The sequence below is a fragment of the Acomys minous genome (genome assembly GCF_964271855.1).
Source record: "Acomys minous genome assembly, chromosome: 6".
In the NCBI taxonomy this organism is placed as follows: domain Eukaryota; kingdom Metazoa; phylum Chordata; class Mammalia; order Rodentia; family Muridae; genus Acomys; species Acomys minous.
This window is the reverse complement of record NC_140487.1, coordinates 1,442,574-1,455,474: the sequence shown is the minus strand read 5'-3', so window position 1 is coordinate 1,455,474 and position 12,901 is coordinate 1,442,574. Positions and strand designations below refer to the sequence as shown.

Below are 12,901 nucleotides of genomic sequence, written 5' to 3'. Positions count from 1 at the left end.
ATTTTGTATGTGGTTGTATATAGATATACAAACCTTTTTTTTTTAATATCATGAAGTGAAATTTTGTGAAAACTTCCTGAAAGAAACAGGAAGAAATAGAGCATCTCAATTCCCGTAACGCATAATTAACCAGGTGCTTCTTTGCCTGTGTGTGCTTATTCACTTGATTTTCCCCAGCTCTCTCAGGGATCCAAATGCAAAATAGAGCACTTGAGAACAAGCCACAGACATGAAGGTCCTCCTGGGAAGGCAAGGTCCATAAACCGAGGCATTAGCTTGTCCGTGGATGGGGTATAAAGTACTTTTACTGCCACAATATGGACCACAGTGCCTCAGTACCAAAATTCCCTTCATTTCTCCTAACTGCCTTTGACCAGTGGAATAGTAAATGCAACTGAATGGGAACTGATTTTCAAGGAGCCGCATCTGCACTAGAAGTGTGAGGGGGAGAAAAAAAAGAGCACGCATCCATCGCATCTTCCTGGGCCCAGCTCAGAGCTTCCCATCGGAAAACAGAATAGAAAGTTCCTGCGACAACTTCTTACGCTGAACTTAGGCTGTTTAAATAGATGCTGTGTTAAATACAATTAGGACAAGTCAATGATAAAGGATATAAAGGCTCAGCCTTGACTTCTTCTCATATCCAGACCTGAGCTCTAGCTCAAGATCCAGTTATCTCTGTAGCAGAAGAGTTGATCTCTCCAGTTTGGAAGCACTGAAATCAGTGGCTCTTGGACTGGAGAGATGGCTTAACAGTTAAGAGCGCGTGCTGCTTATGCAGAGGACCCAGGTTTGGCTTCCAGCTGAACTTTTGGGTAAGAAACCGTGTGCTCTTTAGGGCTCACATCTTCATATAAAGCCATAATATATAGAAAATACCATAGGAACTGGTAAACCATCACCAACATACTACTAATCCAGAAGCGCCCACCCCCCAAAAAAAACCCACTATCAACATACAACTTTAGGAATTAACTTTCTAATACATGAATTCCGAAGTTCGTACCCAAATCTTGCAGAAATGCATGCTGTGGACCCAGGTTTGGTTAACTATAACTCCACTATCAAGGGATCTATCGCCATCTTTTGGGCTCTGTGGGCACCAAACGTACACGTAGTGCACAAACATACATGTAGGCAAACACTCTTAGACACAAAACAGAGATATGTGAATTTTTATCAAAAGAAATGTTCTGACACTATACTCGATCGCATCACTGTGTTTGGTCGCCTCCCAGCTCATGCGACTCTGTTCCCTTTTCTTCCTTTTCTCTTTAGGAAACAAGCAGGCAAACAAAAATAAATAAATTTTTTTAAAAAACACAAGAGACACCACACTCATGCACACAAAAACACAGAATCAGAAAACATGATATACAAGCAAAAGACCAGTAAGACAGAAGAAAAAGAAAGAAAAAGCCCAAACAAGCATGAGACAATGCAGGCAGAGGCGACGGCCAAACTCTGTCAAGACAGGGTAAGCAAGTCCTCAACAGTTCCTGCCTCACAAGTATGTGTGTCAGATATATTGGTCCAGAAGAATGAAGATGATGCTTCAACATAAAAGAGAGTTTTGGGTGACTGTTCAGGTAGCAAACTGTCTCTGTCATCTTCTCATGTGGAAAGCTGCTAACCTGCACTCCCGGCATACTCAGGTAATCAACTTTATTTCTTCTCAAGTCTCTGTTGGAGTTGAAGACCAGGTAGCTTAGTTTTACAATGAAGCTTAGTTGTTTAGGGGTTAAGATGTTTTTAGGTCTAGATAGATGTTTTAAGTTGATGATGATGAGATATGATAGATATTGATTTACATTCAGAACTTTAGATGCACCAAGATAGGAAAGATGTTTTCTTCAAAGTTGCCAAATACAAATAGCCGAAACACTATGAATGTAACATTTATATAATTCTTGATTATGTCATGATTCTTCTTGCTGTAGGTAGTTTATTGTACGTATGTGTAATAATATAAATGTATCTGTAAAAAATACAAAAAAAAATAGACCGGCTGCTTCAAAAGCCATCTTTGCATGGGTCCTGCTCTGCGCTAGCTGCAGACACTTTCATCTCTTGCCGCTGCCTCCTCCTCTTCCTCTTCCTCCTCCTCCTCCTCCTCCTCTTCCTCTTCCTCCTCCTCCTCCACCACCTCGGACTCCAGCATCTTTCTCACCAGTGTCCTCAAACTTGATTTCTTACTCTCTTGCTGCATCCACCAGCATGCCCCACCATGTCAGACAGGGCGGTGGACACCCACTCTGAGATCACCCACCAAGGACATGAAAGAAGCTGTGGTGGAGGCAGAAAATGGAAGAGATGCACCTGCCCATGGGAATGCCGCTTGCTAATGAGGAAGGTGGAGAGCAGGGGCTGATGGTGAGGCAGATGAAGAAGAGGAAGGAGGTGGGGAGGAAGAGGAGGAGGAGAGAGGTGGGGTGAGGAAGAGGACGAGGATGAGGATGAGGATGAGGACACTGAGGCTCCCATGGGCAATCAGGAATCTGAAGATGCTGAGGATGGCGATGTTGACACCAAGAAGCAGAAGACGGGTGAGGATGACTAGACAGCAAAAAGGAAAAGCTGAACTTATGGCCACCGTGACCCATTCGCCCTCCACTTCCCGCCTCAGAATTTAAACGTGGCCCACAGCGGGCATGCCACCCACAGATGACATGCGCTCTGTACCACCCCACCAAAACCACATCACGGATTTGCAACAGAGGAAGAAAAAAAAAACCAAAATTTCCTAGGCATTGATTTTTTTTCTTAAAAATACTTTAAAATGAAAAGTTGTATTTTTATTTACATTTTATATTTTTGTACATGTTAGGGGTCAGCCATTTTTAATGATAACAGGTGACCAAACCAGCCTTCAGAGTGTTTTCTGTCCAACTTCTGACTTTACTTGTGGTGTGACCATGTTCATTATAATCTCAAAGGAGAAAAAAATGTAAAAACAAAAAGAACAACCACAACAAAACAATCTTATCTGAGCATTCCAGTTTTTTTGGGCTTTTTTGTATATGTACTTAGCTGTACTATAAATAGTTGCTTTGAATGTGATGGTTTAAAAGGCCAAAGATAAAGGATTCTTTTCCCTTTTATTTTTTGTCTATGAAGTTGCTGGGGGTTTTTAGGGTTTTTGTTTTATTGTTTGTTTTTGGGGGTGCTGTTTGATGTATGTGTGAAGCAATGCCCAACAATAAACCAGAATTTTATTTTGTTTAGTTGTTCTAACCAAAAAAAAATTTTTGAGTTCATATGTGCACAGTCCTGTTGTGTCTCTTTGGAGTCATCCATCCCCACTGGATCTTAGAATTGTTCTGTCTCCTCTTCCACAAAGCTCCCTGAGCCTTGAGGGGAGAAAATAAATCTTATATTTTTTTAATTAGTGCTTCTTCAGTCTTGTCAAGAACAAACTAGGTAAATCCAGGGCCACACGCTTTCTCTTCATTCTCTGTGGATGGTGTCAGAGTTCTACAAGTTCACACGCATCACAGTACTGGAGAGAGAGGCAGCCTCTCTGTGTGCACCAATGGGGACAGAGGCAGCCTCCCTGTGTGCACCAATGGGGACAGAGGCAGCCTCTCTGTGTGCACCAATGGGGACAGAGGCAGCCTCTCTGTGTGCACCAATGGGGACAGAGGCAGCCTCTCTGTGTGCACCAATGGGGACAGAGGCAGCCTCTCTGTGTACACCAATGGGGACAGAGGCAGCCTCTCTGTGTACACCAATGGGGACAGAGGCAGCCTCTCTGTGTGCACCAATGGGGACAGAGGCAGCCTCTCTGTGTGCACCAATGGGGACAGAGGCAGCCTCTCTGTGTATACCAATGGGGACAGAGGCAGCCTCCCTGTGTGCACCAATGGGGACAGAGGCAGCCTCTCTGTGTGCACCAATGGGGACAGAGGCAGCCTCTCTGTGTGCACCAATGGGGACAGAGGCAGCCTCTCTGTGTGCACCAATGGGGACAGAGGCAGCCTCTCTGTGTACACCAATGGGGACAGAGGCAGCCTCTCTGTGTACACCAATGGGGACAGAGGCAGCCTCTCTGTGTGCACCAATGGGGACAGAGGCAGCCTCTCTGTGTACACCAATGGGGACAGAGGCAGCCTCTCTGTGTGCACCAATGGGGACAGAGGCAGCCTCTCTGTGTGCACCAATGGGGACAGAGGCAGCCTCTCTGTGTGCACCAATGGGGACAGAGGCAGCCTCTCTGTGTGCACCAATGGGGACAGAGGCAGCCTCTCTGTGTGCACCAATGGGGACAGAGGCAGCCTCTCTGTGTGCACCAATGGGGACAGAGGCAGCCTCTCTGTGTGCACCAATGGGGACAGAGGCAGCCTCTCTGTGTACACCAATGGGGACAGAGGCAGCCTCTCTGTGTACACCAATGGGGACAGAGGCAGCCTCTCTGTGTACACCAATGGGGACGCATCCACTCTTTTGTCTTTGATCTTCTGCTTCTAGCTCCACAGCATCCATTGCTGCAAGGTTTGGGTGTGACCCCCAGAATTCATGTATTGGGAACTTACTTCCTAAAGTCCTATGTAGATAGTATTTTGAGGGGTTTTGGGGATTCATATTATATAAAAACCATCAGGGTGGAACTCCCATGATTCTGTTGATAAGGATAGGAAATCCAAAACACACACTCACACACACACACACACACACACACACACACACACACACACACACTTCCTCACCATGATCACAAGCCTTCACTGTGCAGCAGTACAGCAGGAGAGCCCTCACCTGTAGCCAGCAGCACACGCTCTCAGCCTGATCAGCCTCTAGAACCATGAGCTAAATAAGTCTTTATTCTTTACAAATGACTGGTCTTGGTATTCAGTTACAACAAACAGAAAATAGTCTATGACGCCTGCCCAGTGTATGCACCCAAGTTGGTCTCTGGATTTTCAATGTAAACCTTGCCACAGCTAATCGGCCACACCTGCAGTCCTCTCAGGGGCAGGGAAAGTTCGTGTGAGGTAGGAGACTTAGACCGGCCACATCTAGCCTCCCCCCTCCACCCCCCACCCTGCACCCCCGCCTTTGTTGCTCCTTTGATGTACTCACAAAGTTTATTCTGTCCCCACGTTCTACTCACAAAGCAAAACGTAAGCCTTTCTTGCTCTTGGAATCCTCCAGGCCGGTGGTTCTCAACCTTCCTAATGCTACATACAACCTTCCAATACAGTTCCCCATGGTGTACGGCCCCCAGCCTTGCTGCTTCATAACCGCAATCTTGCTCCTGCTACGAATTACAATGCTAATATGTGATATGCAGGGTGTCTGATCTGAGCACCCCACAGGTTGAGAGCCACTGCTCCAAACCAACCTAAACCTTAATTATTTTCATTCAAGTCTTGGTCTCTCAACAAAGACTCAAGTCTGACGCCATGGCTGCAGTGACAGCTTTGTCACTTGGTCATTTGTACTCATCCTCGTGTCTTGCTTGTTTCAACAACATAATGAGATCTCAGAAAGTTGCTAAGAGCAAATGGATTAAAATGTGTAACACATAGGATAATGTTCAGCATCTAATAAGTACTGTGCTGGGTGTAACGATTTCCTTTTCTTCTGATTGGCAGTGAGGGCTGGGTTGGAGCCACCTTCTCCTAGAATCATAGCAGAGCGTACTCCCTAAGCCAGTTAGTAGAATCAGCTTTCTCCTCATTTTTTTCTTTTCAAGATACTGTTGATTAAATGAACACTTACTTTTCTTTTTTGATGAACAATGAACATTTTGTTGTGTGTTAGGCAAGTGAAACACATGAAGTCAGAGAGAGAAAGAGAGAAAGAGAGAGAGAGAGAGAGAGAGAGAGAGAGAGAGAGAGAGAGAGGGCGCAACTAGGCCAGCTACACCTGCCCCATACTTTAAATACTTGATGAAATTCTAACGGCAACTAAACACCAAACAAAGCAATATCCCACTTAACGACTCGAGACAACCCCCAGAAAACTGCAGAACTTACCCTAAAACATCCGTGACATAGCCATCTGCAACAGCATAAAGACACCTGCCGCCGCCAGCTCTCCGCCACCGCTGCCGCTCTGAGAACTAAGCGCTGGTGGTTTGTGCTGGGAGGTTAAAGGGAGCAGCCGCGCTATTCCCACAAGGCCTCTGTTTGGTTCTGAGCACAAGTGGCACCAACACCACGAGAGCAGACACCTAGTCGGATCATTTCATTTTTAGATAACGGTTTTCTATTGCTGTTCCTGTTTTAAGCTCTAAGTACGTTTTTGGTGACTGACCCAGACTTCCTGGCTCAGGAGCTCATCCTGTAAGGACACTCGGCGATGTATCGACTCGTCCAGGCCATTAGGGCGAGAGCCGATGAGTTATGACTCCCACGATGGGAGGACGTTACTCACAGTCTCCAGAAGCATGTTTGCCCCCCAGCTCCAACTTCACGGCTTAAAGTCTTCCAAAAGCCTTTTTTTTTTTTTTTTTTTTTTTTTTTAAGAAACAGCTATGTAATGCCACCAGGCATTTCAAATCGACCCACATTGCTTTGAGCTCGAGATAGTCAAACTTCATGTAGGCAAAGGTAAGGCCTATTTCTCAGCCGTCCTAATCTACCTCAGTTCAATGACCTTCCACCTTCCAATCGGCTCCAAACACGTGTTTTAAATGTCAGCTTTTCAGACGCCAATAAATCCACAGTCTCAGCTCAGCAGTTACAAAGAAGTTAATTATGATATATGAGAAGCTTGGTCCTTAAGGATGCCCCAGGCAGGGAGCTTTTTTAAAAATCTCAAATTCATTTAGGTATGTAAATGGAGCCGGCTCTGAGTTTCTGTAAAACCACAAACTATCGATCACTTTCATTGGCATCACCTTCGTTCTAACCGTCTCAGACTGATGCAAAGGGTACGATTAAATCACCGCCCCGCTGTTTTTTTCTCAGATAATGACAATGGCTCACACTTGGTAGAGGGCCTGCCATGGTTTGCTCAGCATATTAAGCTATTTGTGAGTGTTATTCAGCTCAGTTTACAAACATGAGCATTTTCATGTGAGCCTCAGAAGGGCTCGGGAATGTGTCTGACACGGCGCAGCTTCCGAATGGAGACGCCAATCCATGAAGGTAGGCTTCGCGTAGCTTTGAAGGCAGCCTCGGTGAGGAGCGGGTTAGATTAGCTTGGCCTGTGGGCATTCTTCTGGGGGATTTTCTGAGTTGAGGTGGGAAGACCTGCCCACTGTGGGCGGGACCATGCCCTTCGTCAAGGTGTCCTGAACTAAGCTCAAGGCAAGCTGAGCCCCGGAATGCACGGTTAGTTCTCTGCTCTTGACCTGGAACTGGGCTGGCCGCTTCCAGTTCCTGACCTCTTGACTTCCCCTTAGTGAGGAGCAGAGTCCGCAGCAGCTGGAAAGGAAACAGGAACTAAATCCTGGTCTGCCTGGTTTCCAAGTCTTAACTCTTGACTCGCTTTTCCGCTGCCTATGCTGCACAGCTGGCTCTGCAGCCCCTACTATAACCTAAAAGCAATTAAACAGAACAAAATTTTTTGTCATAAGATCTGTTTTGTATTAATGTTTGCTTCTTAATAGTCCATGTTTTTTAAAAAAAAAATGTCCAATGTCAAGTGCCCCAAAAATTAAGCTTGAAGTGGTTAATTTTTATTGTATGTTATAATTGGACTGCCCTTTTGTAGTGTTGTTTTAATAGTAGTTTATTGTTACACCATCAAAATGTAGAAATAGTGTAAACCCGCATGAACTGTTACATGTGTCATCGTTAAAATGTGCACAGCTCAACCTTATAGATGAATCTGATTTGATACTTAAATATTAATTCAGTCATGGAGCAAGTCTGTGAATTCTTTAAAGTGATTACATGAATATATAATCTAAATGATAGGGTTACAAGAAGTGACCTACTGTGTAAACAGACCAAGAACACTACACTTCTTGATCTTTTCTATACTTAAAAATAAGAATTTTTGTTTTTCAGGAGAAGGAAGCAAAGAAGCAAGCAACATGGGTGAAAAGTCCCATCTTGCAGCTGTCTTGAAATCACTGAAGAAAATGTCAGGCCACTTCACACAGCCAAGGCAGGATTGAACAAGACCAGAAAAGATACAGATACTTACGAGACAGTGGGGACTTGTGTGTATATGTGATGGTTTTGTAAATGAGAGCTAGAGAGGCCGTCCAGCTCAGCTGCTGGGTGAGCCACTCTTCCACGAGGGCTAGAGAGGCTGTCCAGCTCAGCTGCTGGGTAAGCCACTCTTCCATGAGGGCTAGAGAGGCCGTCCAGATCAGCCCCTGGGTGAGCCACTCTTCCACGAGGGCTAGAGAGGCCATCCAGCTCAGCTGCTGGGTGAGCCACTCTTCCACGAGGGCTAGAGAGGCCGTCCAGCTCAGGCCCTGGGTGAGCCACTCTTCCGCGAGGGCTAGGGAGGCCGTCCAGCTCAGCCGCTGGGTGAGCTACTCTTCCGTACAGAACCTTCTTTCCAAGCCTTCAACAGAGGGAAAAGAGGAGCCTATAGAAGCCCCTGGAATTTTATCTCTTTAGGGTATCAACCAATATTTTTATCTTTTCCTTGTTTCAAAGAGAAACAACTTCAAAGCCATCAAAAGGGCACAGATGCCAACTTGGAGGCATTCCCAGTGGCCATAGGTAAGACAGTGTAAGTAACAAGGGAAAAAAAAGGAAATGGATGAATCAAACCCCATGGGCTAAAATAAGAATCCAAGACTTAGAACAACTCAGCCCATGAGCCTTCCGTAGGGTCGCTCTCCCACTGTACCTGTGGGATACAGGAATGACGGAAAAACGAGACTAGAATTGGCAAATGGCACAAAATACATGGTTTTAGACAAAATTCTCTGCTAAAACCTCAAATTTATGCATGCAAGTTTGACAGTAGACAAGACAGTTTCAGAGTCCCAACGTGTCTCTCCATACGATGCATATTAATTATAACAGAAAAAAGGAGAAACTATCGAATATCTCCTTAAGAAGCGGCTGCGGTTAACACCAGGAGTAATGGGATACATTTAGCCAGGCGCCTGTCAGTATGATGCATGGGTTTTCATTTTTGTGGTATTTCTGCCCAAAAACACTGTATAACCTAAGTGAACTACGAGCAAAGGTCAGAGTACAAATTGAGTGTTGTTCTTTATGAGATCCGATCAATAGTCCTCAAACATGCCAACGCCAAGGAAGCCAAGAGCGTGAAGTAAAACCGAGGGGCTGGCCCGTGTTAAGGAGATTCCAGGGCACATGGTTAAAGTATAACTATAACTATATGTATACACACACACACACACACACACACACACATGCACACATACACACACACATACACACACATACACACACACATACACACACACACACATACACATGCACACATACACACACACATACACACACACATACACACACATATACACACACATACACACACATACACACATATACATACACACATACACACACATACACACACACACATACACATGCACACACACACGCACACATACACACACACATACACACACATACACACACACATACACACACATACACACACACATACACACACACATACACACACATACACACACACATACACACACATACACACATATACACACACACATACACACACATACACACACACACATACACACACATACACACACACACACGCACACGCACACACACATGCCTGGATTAGCCTCAGACCAGAAAGGTATTAGTGAAATGGTTGATGAAACCATACGATTTAATGGTACTGTCTCAATATTAATTTCCTGACTCTAATCGTTATACTGCTTTAGGATACGTGAGGCATAAACTGCTGAGCGCCTGGGAGAAGAACTTGCATCTGTGCTTTGTATTTGAAAACTTTTTTTTTTAACGAGTGCATAGTTATTTTTAAATGAAAAGTCTTAAAGTATAACAATTATTGTTAGAGCATAAAAAATTTAGAAGTAATTTTAGTGCCTAAATATCCCTTTTCTAACTAGAAATTAGGAAAATATCAATTTTCAGGATTGTACATTTTGATTCCTAAATATATCCCTTTGTTCATAGCATCTTAGAAAATGCCAGGGTTTTCTTTCTTTTCTTTTTACTGATTCTTCGTGAACTTCACAGTCAATTCCACTCATGTTCGTGTTCTTTCATATCCACCCTCCACCCCTTAAAGAAAATTTAAAAATTAAAATAAAAAAACAAAAAAAAAATGAGAACAAGACAAACAAAAAAACATCTCAGCATGGAAGCTGCAGTGTGTCACAGTGTGCCACACAGTACACCTGTTTACACAGACGTCTTCAATTGCAAATGTCCATTGCAATGAGCCGTCGCTTTGGTTCAAGATCTTCAGCTTCTGGCGCTACCCAGACTTTCCTCAGATAGCCTGTTGTCCTGTGTCATGGAGCTCCCGCAGCTTTAGATCTACAGGACTGGAAAATGCCAGGTTTTTTGTTTTGTTTTGTTTTGTTTCATTTTCAAGACGGGTTTCTCTGTGTGTTCTTGGCTGTCCTGGACTCACTTTGTAGTCCAGGCTGGCCTCAAACTCACAGCGATCCGCCTGCCTTTACCTTCTATAATTATGTATTTATCACAATAATAAAGTTGTATAATTTTTAAAACCACTCTAAATCTGAGCTTACTTGGTTTACATTCACAAAATAAAAATAAAAGGGAGGGATCAGGAGCTCTTCCCAAGCTTGGTCAATCCAGTGTGCTTTCATCGTTAAATGTTCATCATAATGGCCCTCTTAGGGCAGCGGGCCCTGTCAGTCTCACACATGCTCACGACATCACCCACTCCTCTACTTCTTAATGTCTCCCTCCTTAATGACTTGGAACCCACATTCCCATACTGAAAACTCCAGAAAAATCCTTCCTTCAGTGTGACCAGTGATATTGCCAGCAACATAACCCAAGAGCTCTTTCTTAGCCACCATGTTCCTCACATATTTCATCCTATGACCAGAGAGTTGGGCATCTGCTCAACTGCTCTCTTCAAAAGTGAGCCAACAATTCTTGGACCATGTTTTCTCCCATCCCATTCTAGTTGAGTTACATTGAAAAGAACCCAAGTCCTCATTTCTTACTCTAACTCTAAAGATATTTACTACAATGCATCTATCACTTAAGTATAAAAGCATCACCTAACATCAAATATTCCCCCCACTTGTTTCATTTTATAAATAGGTGATATTTTATCCAAGTGAAACCATAGATGTCAGCCAGTTGGTACTGTCCTTAGCAAGTGCCTTGCACCTAGCAAAATCCTCTAACCCAGGTTAAACCAAGCTAGTTGCTCCCTAGTGTTCCACAAGACACACCTGCCCTTGTTTTACACATGACAGTTGCAGAAGGAATCTGTTTACTGTAAAATAAAGTCTGTGGACCTCAACTTCCATGTCTTAGCAGGTAGATGATTCCCAAGTATCCTTGCAGCTTTACAGTTCTGGAATTATGGCATCTTGAATAAATCATCAACTTGGAAAAAATGTTTTACAGGAAACCATACATAACACACAGTAAAGCATGCATACCTTTGGGTTAGAATTTTCTGCCTCTACTTTGGCGTTCGACTGAAGTCTTCTTCAAATCAGAATTCTTCTAGGAGTTGCACATCTCTCACCTACTGGACTATATAGTCCTGTAAGAGGCGAGGGTGCACTCTGTTCACTTCGCAGCCTTTCCAGACACTAGAGAAATCTCATTGCGTTGGACTGCAGTACATGGCTCAAGGGCCTTACAGTCTTAAAACACTTATTTACTGGATGAAATTCCTGGATTATACAGATACAATTTGAGGTAAACACCAACAAACCAATACAATGGGCAGCTTACGTGTTAATATAGAGAAAGAAATAGTATGACACAGTATCCTAGTTCCAATTAAACCTTTCAGCTTACTTTACATGCTCTCGGAGAGGCTTTTGTAAAAATGTAAGTAACCAACTTTGACTTTCTTGAGGAGGAGAGAGACAGAGACAAAAATAAATAAGGGATAAAAGTCACTTCCGGCCAAAACATTGCAAATCCAGAGCCCACAGATTCCGTAAATCTACATTCATATACAACTGCCAAGAGCAGTGGCTTCTTTCTAGGTTCTTGTTTCCAGCCCCTGAGAGGCATAAAGAAGCCAGCCTCCTCCGTGCCTTCAGGCTCTGCTAGAGCCCCATGTGGCACCATGTGGAGAGGTGACGTAGGGTATGTGCGGGGCTCGGCTCAAGGTCTTTGCATGTGCACCCCAAGAGCAGTTCTTTCCTTCCACCATAAGAATGAGCATGCCTGAACAACAAGGTTATATTTAGTAATCAGCAGTGTAGTGTGTTCAAGACTGGCTAGAGCCATATGTCAGTTATTTAAATCAAGCAGGAGGCAATATAAGCACCTAGCATTTTTGTTAGTGGGATGTTTTATTGCGGCATCCCACTGGTTTTTGCCAAGCTGTGCCTGGCCTCCTTGTCACATAGAAGGGTTCTTTGCTCCCTGGCATATGGTTTAAGAAAGATGTTGGTTGATTAAGGTATTAAATATATGCTACTTTTATTTTTTAAGTTTAAGAATTCTGCTTCTGGAAATATGGGCTAGACATACTACACACACACACACACACACACACACACACACACACACACACACATACAGTTATTAATGGAGTGAACACAAGAGACCTCTGAAAGGTCAAGAGATGAAGCAAACGTCTTCAGGGACTTTTGAAACCATGATCTGTTACAAGAGTCTCCTCACAGTGTCTGAGCTCACATAGTAACGTCATGCACCTTAGTTCTGCCCAGACAACAGACTTGGGAAATGGCCTTCGTCAGAGAGCTCAGAAGAACAGTTTTCACCCACACAAATCCCATGTTCCGTCTCTCTCTTACAGTCTTGAACAAAATCATAGCAACCTC

At 44.0% G+C, this 12,901-nt stretch overlaps 1 pseudogene across 1 annotated transcript; it reads left to right on the top strand.

Annotated features, from left to right (window-relative positions):
* The first annotated feature begins 2,227 nt into the window (after nt 1–2,227).
* LOC311600890 lies at nt 2,228–2,633 on the top strand (annotated as a pseudogene). The gene has a single exon. The product of its transcript is annotated as an uncharacterized misc_RNA (transcript).
* The last annotated feature ends 10,268 nt before the right edge of the window (nt 2,634–12,901 follow it).